The sequence below is a fragment of the Urocitellus parryii genome, unplaced genomic scaffold (genome assembly GCF_045843805.1).
Source record: "Urocitellus parryii isolate mUroPar1 unplaced genomic scaffold, mUroPar1.hap1 Scaffold_173, whole genome shotgun sequence".
In the NCBI taxonomy this organism is placed as follows: Eukaryota; Metazoa; Chordata; class Mammalia; order Rodentia; family Sciuridae; genus Urocitellus; species Urocitellus parryii.
Window position 1 is genome coordinate 355,719 of NW_027552206.1, and position 13,866 is coordinate 369,584.

General features: G+C 35.6%; 1 long non-coding RNA gene across 1 annotated transcript; it reads right to left on the bottom strand.

Annotated features, from left to right (window-relative positions):
- Positions 1-4,464: 4,464 nt before the first annotated feature.
- LOC144251729 (uncharacterized) lies at positions 4,465-12,278 on the bottom strand. Its single transcript, XR_013342739.1, has 4 exons — positions 12,224-12,278; positions 11,855-11,972; positions 10,444-10,607; positions 4,465-4,484 (listed from the first exon to the last, which is right to left on the bottom strand). It is a non-coding gene; the product is annotated as an uncharacterized LOC144251729 (long non-coding RNA).
- Between the last annotated feature and the right edge of the window lie 1,588 nt (positions 12,279-13,866).

Sequence of the window (13,866 nt, forward strand, 5' to 3'; positions counted from 1 at the left end):
ATCATTATCCAAAGTACATGTATGAAGATTCAAATTGGGTGTCAACATACTTTATATACAAACAGAGATATGAAAAATTGTTGTATATATGTGTAATAAGAATTGTAATGCAAAAAAACAAAGTACATGTATAAAGACATGAATTGGCATGAATATACTTTTATACAGAGATATGAAAATTTGTGCTCTGTATGTATAATAAGAATTGTAATGCATTCTGCTGCCATGTATTTAAAAAATAAAATCAATTAAAAATAAAGAGTCCTATTGAGAAATTCATTTCCTGTGCATGTATTTTGAAGTGTTGACCTTACGTTTTCTTCTAGAAGTTGCATAGTGTCTAGTCTAATTCCTAGGTATTTGATCCATTTTGAGTTCTTTTTTATTTAGGGTAAGAGATTATAGAGTCTAGTATCATTCTTCTACATATGGATAAGAAGTTTTCCAACACCATGTAAATGAAAAAGGCTGTCTTTTCTCTAATGTTTGTGTTTGGCACCTGTCAGAAGTCAAATATGACTACATTTAAGTGGATTTGTCTCTGTGTCTTCTATTCTGTACCTTTGGTCTATGTGTCTGTTTTTGTGCTGGTACCATGAAGTTATTACTGCAGCTGTGTTGTGTAATTTGACGTCAGGTATCGTGAAGCTTCCAGCATGACTTTTTTGACTTAGAATTGCTTTGGCTATTCTCAATCTTTAATTCTCTCAAATGAATGTTAGGACTGTTCCTTCCAATTCTTTAAACAATGTCATTGGTATTTTGATGGGGATTGTATTGAATTTGTAATTACTTTTAATAGTATGGCAATTTTATCCATGTTAATTCTGCTTATCCATGAACATGAGAGGTCTTTTCATCTTCTATCTTTTTCAATATTCAATTTTTTTTCATTGTAGAGGTCTTTCAACTCCTTGGTTAGATTTATTCCTAGGGTTTTCTTTTTCTTCTTTCTGTTTTCTCCCTATGTTAATGTGAATGACATGGTTTTCATGATTTCTTTATTGGTATACAGGAAAGCTATTAAATTTTGTAATTGACAAATAGTTTTTAAGTATATTTTCAGTGAAAGCTTATAGAAGACTTTTAAGAGTTTCCAATTATCATTTGTCACCATCAGTCACTCTATTTTAGATTTCCAATTTAAAATTTTTGAGAAATGCTTTCACTTTTGCTGATTCCACCAATCATTATTTGTTGAACAAGTCCCTGTGCTAGGTACCACACAGCCTCTTTTCATTTCAAAGGGAAATTTCAACTTTAATGTGCTTTTGTACTTACACATCCTTATTTTCTCCACTGTAAGAGAATATTCTAAGGGACACAAGATAGGCATTCAATTTCTTAATTTATAAATGAGAAATTGGAAGTCTTCAGAAAAGTAGACTCAGCCACTAGGAGTCTTCGTAGGATCACATGTCTAGTATTTATACAGTGAGGACCAGAATCTTAACCTAGTGCTATATTTACAGCTTCTCCCTGTGTCATGGGTGGTCTACAAAGAAAGCTTGGGACATATCTCCACAGGGTTTTATCTACCTGTGTCATAAGTGAATGGAATTCCTTGGAGTTGAATTTTGGGTGAATCCATCTAGTGGGTACTGCAGGCACCTTACCCACGTCCTTTGTGTCATAGCACTTCAGTGTGTGCCTACCCATTCCCAGTTACCTGTGCCTACAGGTTTTTCCTGACTCAGAAGCCAGTAAGGACTGCTGTGTCTACAGGAAGAACTAAAGAATTACTCATTCTCCTCGAATAGCTTTTCATCCAAAGTCCTACATCTCAAGATTAGATGAGTCTGAATTGTTTGTATCTTACTGTTTCCCAGAGTTGGGGCTTCAGTAGCCTGTTGTGTGGGTCAGCGTGATAGCCTGCCCTTTCCTAACATCTTCCCTCTCCTGTTCTCCCCACTCTATCACTTCCATTTCCCAAATAAAGCCACCTGCTTGACCTCCTGGAATCCTTGTCTTGGGCTATAATCCTCAGGGAACTAAAAATTAGACACCATGCATGACAGCCCTGTATGTAAAGTTTTAATGGTTACCGGAAATGTTTATGTGGTGTAATAAATAAGAAAATGTATTAAATATCTTGTTTTTGAACATAGAAAAAGTGTCTTTTTTGAAGTCTAAGCCCTTATTAACTATCTCCTGATAAAAAGCAAATTACCCAACTGTTTTCTACATAGGAAACACACAGTTCTTACATCTGATATTTTATCAAGTCTTTATTAAGAAGTAAAGTGCTCAGTATTACACAATTATAAAATTCTTGATTGTTGAGACTGGCATATGTAACATCATAATTATTCCTGTCATACAGAGGTGGGAAGGTGATAAGGAAAGGGCTGGGACGGAATGCTCCATGACTAAAGAATAAAAATCTATGGAACTTATGGAAAATAAAAAAAGAATTTCACCACGTTTTACAAGTGAAATGAAAAACAGTACAATGATAAGTACCATAAAAAGAGTTTCTAGTGACCATAATCAACCTATGGCACCGGGTCAATATACATGGATACCACATAATAGTTGCACTTCAAATTGAAGTTTGTTTACATGTAACAACAAGGTACACAAACATAAATATGTACACTCCATACCCCTGGAATGCAAACTTCAGTACCTAGGAATAAAGAATTGGTGTAGCATGTTAAAGTAAAGACAGATAGAGATGAATCCATGGGGAATGACTGTTAAAGACACTCAATATGTTTTATTTCTATAGACACTAAGGCAGAAAGGCCTGTCTTCTCTTTTCATTAGAGATTTAACTGACATACTCCACCAATGGAATGAACTACTTAAGATGCAACATTAAAAAGCAGGACTCCCTTCTGTTATCCAACTGAGAGATGCTCACCAATATTACATTACCCTTGCTGGTCCAATTAGCTATCAAAAGGCCACATTTCCCAATACTTTTCAAAAATAATTTGCTTTTTTTTTTGAGAAATAGGTTTTTCTCCTATAAATTTTGCAAGACCCTTTCCTGTTGAAAACAACTGCTGCTAACTCAAAATGTGGCTTGTACTTTCTGACAAAGGATGAACTTTGAATACCAATACCTCCTTTTTATTAAATTGAGCATCATTTACATTATAAATACTGAATCAGGAATATTTGAGAACTATATTCTTGAGAGAGTATTAAACTGAAACTTTAGTTTTGTTGGTGGTTTAATGAATTTCAAAACTAAAGTTTGAAATTACCATTTCCTCTTCAAACTGGTCCTTGGTGGTTTTCTTGCCTATTTCATTTTCAAAGCTAATATAATATAAAAATGAGATGATAGTCTCACAGATTTTAGATATAAACAAACAATAAAAGCATAGTATTTAACATTTATCTTAACCACTCATACAAATTCTAGCATAGTGACTACATACCCATTCTGTGGTCTGGAGTTCTTTTCTACCTAGTCTTTTAGAAAAGTTCACTCCAGTAAGGTAGTTGGAAAAAAAAAAAGAATCCTTTTTAAAAAGAAAGCCATGCATTGAGCTCATGAGTTACTCCCCAAGTGGAGAGGAATGTCCTACTTGCTTTCATACACTGGACAAAAGTGGCAATACTGATTTTTGTGAATGGAAGTAAACTCAGAAGACCTTTAACTGTTCTCTTCTAGCTATAAAGGCTACTTCACTGTCAACTGGGAAGATGCAGGCATGGTGGCAACTGACCATACACTCCACATGGTTTTCAAAGATTTTCCCTGAACTCAATATTTACATCTAGATTTCTCATATGAGGGGGAAAAAAGTACCTCAAAACCCAAAAACCAAACCAAACCAAAACAAAACAAAACAAACAAACAAACAAAAACACTTGGATCCACGGGTAACATTTATATAAAATAAGTTAAAGTGCAGAAGATTAACAATCAGTCACATAGGCCAGCATCCTATGGTAATCAGGGCATATAAATAGTATACTTGTTATGGCGATTGGGACAGCGCCTTCTCGCCTATCAGGAACATACACAACAACACTCCTCACACGTGCATATTGGCACTCCCATTTCCACCTCCACCTTCTGCGCCCTCTGTGGACTGGGAGGAAGAAGGACGGGATCCTCTGGGGGGAGGCTGACCATTGAGTCCCACAGGTGTGCCTAGCCGGTGACTTATCTGGGAAGCTGCGTCATCAGATTCCCAGCGCTCCAGCTCTCCCCGCACTAACTGCTCCATCTGTTCCCTGTGGATTTCACTGTCACGACCCAGTCTTTCATCCTAACAAGAGAAAAGAAACCAAGGTGTTACTGGTGAGGCGATGCATGTTCTTGTACATGGAAATGAATCCTTTGATCATCATTCTCCAGCCCATGACTTCTTACCTCAGCCACCCCATCCAGCAGCCTCCCTAGCACCTCCCGTCTCTTCACTTTGGTCCGATCCATGGTCTCTAACTTGATGATCACAGCATCGATCTTGGACACAATGCTGCCTATGGAGTGCTCCATGTGGTCCACGCGCCTCACCAGGCTGCAGGTAACCACAGTTAAGAGGGAAAAGCCGCATTATCTTTTCAGCTCCATTGGCTTTTCAAACTGAAATGCTAAGATTTTTTTAAACAATCATAACCTGAAATACTTTCTATTTTTAAATTATTTTGGCAAGGCTGGGGATGGAACCCAGGTCCTTAGGCAGGTGTTCTATCACTGAGCCACATCTCCAGCCCTGAACCCTTTTCTAGTGGTCTCAAGCTCTAGGGACAAACTTTCTTAGGCTGCTGGTGGGATTCCTAGCTGGCTCACATCTCCAGAGAGTTGCCATTGTATTTTAAATCTTAGAAGGATGCCTAGAACATCCTTCTTTTGGATGTTCTAGTTTTAGAACTCTTTCTAAAGAAATGTTTTATGTTAATTTTTTACTACAATGCTGCTTCTTATTAGCATAACATTGAAATAGCTACATTAACCAATTGGAGATTGTTTAAATATATCACTGTCTGTCTGGGCTGGGGATGTGGCTCAAGCGGTAGCGCGCTCGCCTGGCATGCGTGTGGCCCGGGTTCGATCCTCAGCACCACATACCAACAAAGATGTTGTGTCCACCGAGAACTAAAAAAAAATAAATAAATATTAAAAATTCTCTCTCTCTCTCTCTCTCTCTCTCTCTCTCTCTCTCTCTCCTCTCTCACTCTCTCTAAAAAAAAAATATATCACTGTCTGTCTATACAATGGAACTCTTAGGTGACACCAGAAGTTATACGGTGACAAAATATTTAATTAAATAATGTTCACAGTATACTGAGTAAATAAACCAGTGGAGAAAACCGTATGCTCACTCATCATCCCTGGGGGTCTCAATTTTAAAATATTATGTAAATGTCTTAAAATAGGGTAACTTGAGACAACTTCTAGAATGATGGCACATGAGAGTTCTGTAGATTCTCTCCTCAGTGAAATGACTATAAATGTTGAAAACTGTTTTTAAAAACTCCAGCATTCAAATGCATGAGAAATTTTCTTAAGGTCATACAACAAATGAAAGGACATATATTCAAAGAAATCTGCTATTTTTTCTATAAGAATGAGAGTCTGAAGCATTTTAAAAAAATATTTGAAGAAATAATGCTTGAATGCCTCCCAAATATTTTGAAAAACATTACCTATCAAGGAAGCACACACACACACACACACACAAACTCCAAGTTTTTTGGGATAGTCTTGGATAGTCTTGGAGACGCACACCCAGACATACTAAGTACAAATATTTAGAGACATGTAGCAGGGACCTTTAGTAAGATTAACGTCTGTCTTATCAGAAACATTGGAGGCCAGAAAAAATGAAGACAAAAAAAAAACATACTCAGATAAACAAGAGCAGAGTTTTTGCTAGAAGATCTGCTTTACAATAAATACTAACAGAAATTCTTCAGGTTGAAATAAAATCACAGCAATTATAATCCTCATGAAAAAACAGTAAATTGTTAGAAGTCATTATGTAAATATAAAATACAGTAGAAATTCACATTTCCTCCTATTTTTCTTAACTAATTTAAAATCAACTGTGTGAGATCTGTACATAATTGGATTATTGGTCCTATAAACATATATAAATACAATACACTTAACAATGACCAGGTGAGAGTAGAAGTTATACTGTGACAGAATATTTAATTAAATAATGTTTACAGTATAGGAAGGAGCAAAGTTTTATTGGAGCAAGAAAATAACATCAGATGGCACCATGAATATAGAGAACAGAAGAGAATCAGATGTGGTAAGGTTAATAAGATGAGAAGGTTAATTTAGCAAATGCTATAAATATATACTTCTAATTCTTCTTTCAGCTTTGTTAAGAGACATAAAATTATATATTGGGATAATTACTTCAATGTAATATAGAGTTTGTACACTTTATGTAGATCAGTATCATGTGGAGATAATACACACATACACACACACACACACACACACACACACACACAGATACACGTATACACACATAGAGTGGCCACAGAAAGTGGAAAGAAGAAAAAGAGCTATTTAGAAATAACATTTCCTTAGCTTGCTGGAATAATTTAATTTAAAACCTAAGTAGTTTCTCACTAACTGATTTATATATGTTACATCCTAAAGCAACCACACACAAAAAAGTCCTAAAAATAGTGAAAAAAATTAGTAAAAGAACCAAATTATTACACTATAAAATTTTCACTTAGTGGAAAAGAAAAAAATATGGAAGGAATGGAGGAACAAAAGAGACATTAGAAAATGCAAAGTAAAATGTTAGAAATAAATCCAACTATGTCAATGATAACTTTAAATGTAAATGGCTCAAACAATCCAAACAAAAGGCAGAGATTGACAAATAAAAAAAGGCAAGATCTAAACGTATGCTGTCTACATGAGACATATTTTAGATTCAAAGATGCAAAAATATGTCATGCAAAGGGCAACTATAAGAAATCTGGAGCGGCTACAGTTATTTCCGTGAAAAAAAAAAATTTACTAAGATGGAGTGAGACATCTTATAATGAAAGCAGGGTCATCAATTAGGAACATATACTAATTACAAATGTGCACCTAACAACACTGCCTCAAAATAAACGAAACTAAATCTTACAGAATTAAAGTGATAAATAGACAACTGAATAAAACAGTTGGAGACTTTAATAGCACACTTTCACAATTAGAACAACTACACAGAAGAACAATAGAGAAATAGGAGACTCAAATAACACCATAAAGCCACTAGACATATCAGACCTCTGGAAATCATTCCACTCAAAATGGCATAATAAATAAACCAGACTGTTAAAAACAAAGGCTGATTTTCTTCTTTCATATGTGGAAGCTAGAGCAAAATAAAGTGGAATAAATGGGGATCGAGGGGACTCATTAAGATATAGGGAAGATCAGCAGAGTAGAGGGAGGAGGAGATAGGGAGTGAGGAGGGATGGGAAAGGGGAGAAAATGCAAAATGAATTTAACAAAATCACATTGTGTGCATGTATAAATATAACACAGTGAATTCCACTTTTACGTACATGTATAAACACCAATCAAAAATAAATAAATGAGTGAAAGGAAGATGAGCAGAGAAAGGGGACTGTGGAGAGAGAAGGGAAATGGGGAGGCACAGGGGACTGAAATGGGAGTAAATCAAATTCCATATATGTATGAATTTGTCAAAATGAGCCCAACTATTATTATATATATATGACTCTAGTTAAAAAAAAGTAGCATAATATACATTCTTTTTACGTGCACTTGGAAACCTCCACAATAAAGTATATGTTAGTCTAAGAAAATCTGTAAAAATATCGTTAAATACATGTAAATGGAACCACAGATAATAAAATATTAATAGAAATTTTCATTGGTAGAAATATAGGAGATATTTATATTTTTTTCTTTTTTCTATATTATCCATTTTTTCCTATAATAAACACTTTACCTTTCTAAAGACAAAATGCATGAATAAAAGTCACAAAAAAGAATTGATGGTTAACAATGGAAAAGAATGGATTAAGAAAAGCAGGGAATTTTTGATGGAAATTGCATTGAATCTGTAGAGCACTTTTGGTAGTACGGCCATTTAGAAATGTTAGTTCTGCCTAACAATACAGGAGGTCTTTCCATATTCTAAGGACTTCTTCAATTCCTTTCTTTAGTGTTCAGTCATTTTTGTTACAGAGGTCTTTCACCTCTTTTGTTAGATTGATTCCCAAGTATTTTATTTTTCAGGGGCAGCAGGGCAGTTTTTAGATGTTGATTCTTGGTACTTTGCTTAATTCATTTGTGAGTTCTAGAAGTCTTTATGGAGCATTTAGGTCAGCAAACAGAGATAATTTGAGCTCTTCGTTTCCTATTTGTATCCATTTAATATCTTTTGCTTGCCTATATTGTTCTGGCTAGAATTTCTAACAATATATTAAATAGGAGTGGTGAAAATAGATATCCTTTTCTTGTCCCAGATTTTAAAGGAAATCCTTTCAGTTTTTCTCTATTCAGAATAATGTTGGCCTTGGGTTTTTGTATATAGCATTCACAGAAATAGAAAAAGCTGAAAGAATAGCCAAACCACTCCTCAGTGAAAAAAAAAAAAAAGCACAAAGCAAAAGACATCACAGTATCAGAACTCAAATTATACTACAGAGCAGTAACAAAAACAGCATGATACTGGCACCACAACAGGCACAAAAACCAACAAAATACAATAGAAGACACAGAGACAAACCCACATAAATACAGTTATCTCATACTAGACAAGTGTGCCAAAAACACATTGGAGAAAAGATAGCCTCTTCAACAAATAATGCTGGGGAAACTGGAAATCCAAATGAAGTAGAATGAAATTTAACCCTATCTCCCTGTATAAAACTCAACTCAATGTGTATCAAAGACCTAGGAATTAGACAGAAATTCTGCACCTGCTACACAAAAATGAGGGCCCAGCATTCTAACATGCTGGCTCAGAAACTGACTTCCTTAACAAGACTCCTAAAGTGCAAGAATTAAAATAAAAGATCAATAAATGGGATGGAATCAAATTTAAAAAGCTTCTTCAGAGCAAAGGAAACAATCAAGAACATGAAGAGAGAACATAGAGAATGGGAGACAATCTTTGATACCTGCTCTTCAGGGCAATAATATCCAGGATATTCAAAGAACTCAGAAAACTTAACACCAAAAAGCAAATAACCCAATCAATAAATGGGCAAAGGAACTAAAAAGACACTACTCAAAAGAAGAAATATGAACAATCAACAAATACATGAAAAAAATATTCAATATCTCTAGCAATAAGATAAATGCAAATTAAAACTACAATGAGATTTCATCTCACTCCAGTCAGAGTGGCAATTATCAAGAATACAAGTTAACAATAAATGTTGGAAAGGATGTGGGGAAAAGGGTGCACGCATTCATTGTTGGTGGGACTGCAAACTGGTGCAACTATTCCAGAAAGCAGTATAACAGTTCCCCAAAAATTTAGAAATGGAAGCATCATTTGACCCTGTTATCCCACTCCTTGGAATATATCCAAAGGATTTAAAATTAGCATACTATAGTGACACAGTCACATCAATGTTTATGGCAGCACAATTCACAATAGCTAAGCTGTGGAGCCTACCTAGGTGCCCTTTAACTGATGAATGGATAAAGAAAATGTGGTATGTATACACATGGAGGAGCCATTAAGAAGAATAACTTTATGGCATGTGCCAGTAAATGGATGAGTCTGGAGACTATCATGCTAAGTGAAATAAGCCCATCTCTAAAAGCCAAAGGTTGATTGGTTTCTCTGATATGAAGAAACTATCAAAAATAAGGGGGGAAGTTAAGAGAGAGAGAGAGAGAGAGAGAGAGAGAGAGAGAATAGAAGAAAGATTAGTGGAGTACACAAAGGCAAGTGAAGGAAAAGGAGGAGGGATGGGAACAAGAAAGACAGTGGAATTAATTCTATATAACATATATATATATATATATATATATATATATATATATAATATATATATATACACCACAGTGAATCTCACTACTATGTACATCAACAGGACACTAATTTAAAAAAAAATAATAACTCTAAGTGAACAGCAGAAAAACCAGTAGAGTAGAGGGATGAGAACAGGGGAAAGGATATTGGAAAGGATGTGGGGAAAAGGGTACATGCATTCATTGTTGGTGGGACTTCAAATTGGTGCAACTATTCCAGAAAGGAGAGGGGAGGGGAAGTACCAGGGACTCAATTAGAACAAATCATATTTTATGCTTTCGTAATTATGTCAAAATAAATACTGTTGCCATGTGTAACTAAAAAGAAACAAACAAACAAAAATAAAGTACATGGTGAAGATTTAAAAAAATAAAGATTCAGTATCTTTACTAATTACAAAAACCAAAAAAAGAAAAGAAAGAAAAAATGGGAAACAGCCACATCTCGTTTAGACTCTGGTGCACCAAAATTCAGCCAATTCCTTTATACTCACACTTGAAACTCTTCATAAGAAACCCCACTGGAGATGCTTCCCCTCCTTCTGGAGCTGTGTCCACTGTCTTCGTCGTCATCCTCCTCAGAGTCATCCAGGCTTCTTGGGAAACTGCGGCTGCTCATGGGACGAGGCAAAGAGCTATGGTCCAAGTCCAGGTCCTCCTGCAGGACAAGGGGTCGCCCAGTGAAGAGAGGCACCAAGACCTCACACAGAATTTAGCAAGGTCTTGGGCAAGTAGGAAATGGGTGTCAGCCAGACCAGGATAGCCACATTTTTCTATATTGTGGAATGCACACATTTTCAGACAGATTTTAACTATTAAATAGGAGTTGCTAAGCTTTTGTTTGGACAAGAAAGAACATTAAAAACATAAGAAAGAAAAAAAGTAAATAAAAGAATACCCTTATCACCTTCTTTTCATAAAAGAACAAATTCAATAACTCTAAAGCAGGAAGGATATAATCTCAGATTTTTGACTAAATACTGACGCAAGAAAATTTCATTTACTGTCTTTGTGCTTACATTTCACAATGAATGTTGAAGTTTGTAACCTTTGGACAAACTTGTCTGGAGCACTGTTTAGTAACAATTATTCTAGACTTTTCCTTGGAGGAAAGTGGCTTTGTATATTAGCATTTCATCTGTGTTCTCTATACCTTAATTTCTTGTTGTTGTTGTTAAAACATTTATATTTGAAAGTTAATGGTAAAACTGTTCATTCTTCTTAAATTACATAAGCTCATTTACAATTTTATTTAATTATTATTTATTACTTGTTACTTGAGATGGGTTCTATGTTGCCCAGGCTGGTCTCCAACACTTGGGTTCAAAGTACCTCCCACATCAGTCTCCTGAGTAGCTGGGATTATGTGGGTACCACCATGCCCAACAGTTAATTTTACTTTCTATTACTCTGTAGTAAATATTCAAATGAAAGACACATGATAATTTTATTTTGCTATAAAAGTTAATAATTAAAAGAGCAACTAATTAACCAGAGAAATTTTTATCTTCTGGTAACTTTTTTTTTTTTTTCTCACTCTCTTGGACATAAAGAAATATTCAAGTAATCAAGCTCCTCTTTCAAGTTGACTACCAGAAAGCTTAGGGCCCAAAAGGCCAAGACCATTTTCCAACGTTTATAAGCATATGCCTAGTTATACAATAAGTTTTTATTAGCTTTATCCATAATGTAATTTTGCACCCTTGTTTCTAGTTTTCTGGCGTTCATCTATTTTATTGCACCTTATATATTACTGTTTATATACTCCTTTTGGGATAAACAGAGCACTAATACATTTGTTGAGAGAGAGAGAGAAAGACAGATTCCCAGTCACCCACCACTTAGTGCAGTGTTTGACTGGTGGTGGGTGCTGAAACAGATCATGGTCTCTTAACCTAGACCCACCCTCTCTTTTTCCAAGTCATCTCTCATCTGCTGATGTTCATGTTCAGTGAGCTCCTGGTCTCCATCTTGGTCATACTTGGTGAATATTGCCTCAATCTCTGCATCAGTATGGCCCTTCCTGAAATTGAGAGGATACAGATGAATTCATTCTTGTACATGGTCCAACCCCAACACCAAAAAATCAAAATGCAAGAGGAAAGAGAAATCACCAAATGGGGGCCTAGCCTCTTCTCAGAGCATATTCCAGAAAGACAGCTGCCTATGAAATAACTGTGCTTCTCTATGAAAATTTGGGCCATAAACATTCTCGCCAAGAATTGATTTTTAGCAGCAGGAACTTCCTAGTGACCCAGGATGTGTCACTCTTACCCTTTGAGATCTTGTCGAAGTTCGTCAAAGTTTAACTTGCCTCCTCCTTGCCGCACACTCTCTGAAATGTCATCCACAGTATTTTTTTTCAGTTTTAGTTTGACCAAAGCTTTATGGTATCCCTATTGGGGAAACAAAGCAGAACATTTGTTTAGTTTTTTTCTGCTTTTGCATTTGCTTTAACTCTCATTTGTAGCATCAACAAACATAAACCATTGCCTGGTGGAACTTGGTCACTGAAGTGTGTGCTAAATGAGTGAATAATGAAAGAATAATACAAAAGTCCTGTAGAAGACATATGGAAAAGGTAAGAAGTTTTCAATAAACCAAGGACTGAGGTCCTTTCCTTCACATGTGTTTTTGGATTGGTTGACAAATAAAAATCACTACATATTCTATAGCTATCAGCTCCCAAATATATAGATATATGCAACAGTTCTTAAAGAAACAATCTGTGAGGTGAATAGAGAGCATACCTCTTGGGAGCAAATCTTTACCCCTCACGCATCGGATAGAGCACTAATCTCTAGGGTATATAAAGAACTCATAAAGCTAAACACCAAAAAAACAAAAAACCCAATCAATAAATGGGCCAAGGACCTGAACAGACACTTCTCAGAAGATGATATACAATCAATCAACAAATATATGAAAAAATATTCATCATTGCTAGCAATTAGAGAAATGCAAATCAAAACCACTCTAAGATTTCATCTCACTCCAGTCAGAATGACAGCTATTATGAAGACAAACAACTATAAGTATTGGCGAGGATGTAGGGGGAAAAGGTATACTCATACACTGGTGGTCAGCCTGCAAATTGGTGCAGCCAATATGGAAAGCAGTATGGAGACTTCTTGGAAAATTGGGAATAGAACCACCATTTGACCCAGCTATCCCTCTCCTTGGTCTGTAACCAAAGGACTTCAAAACAGCATACTACAGGGACACAGCCACATCAATGTTTACAGCAGCACAATTCACAATAGCTAAATTGTGGAATCAACCTAGATGCCCTTCAGTAGATGAATGGATGAAAAAATGTGGCATATATACACAATAAAATATTACTCAGCAATAAAAGAGAATAAAGTCATGGCATTTGCAGGTAAATGGATAGAGTTAGAGAAGATAATGCTAAGTGAATTTAGTCAATCCCCCCAAAAACAAATGCCAAATGTTTTCTCTGATTTAAGAAGCCTGATTCATAGTGGGGTAGGGAGAAGGAGCATGGGAGGAATAGATGAACTCTAGATAGGGCAGAAGGGTTGGAGGGGAATGGAGGGGGCATGCAGTTAGAAATGATGGTGAAATGTGACGGTCATTATTATCCAAACTACATGTATGAAGACACGAATTGGTGTGAGTATATTTTGTATACAACCAGAGATATGAAAATTGTGCTCTATATGTGTAATAAGAATTGAAATGTTGTGGCTGGCTCAAGCGGTAGCAAGCTCGCCTGGCATGCGTGCGGCCCGGGTTCAATCCTCAGCACCACATACAAACAAAGATGTTGTGTCTGCCGAAAACTAAAAAATAAATATTAAAATTCTCTCTCTCTCTCTCTCAAAAAAAAAAAAAAGAATTGAAATGTATTCTGCTATTATATATAAATTAAAAAATTAATTAAAAAAATAATA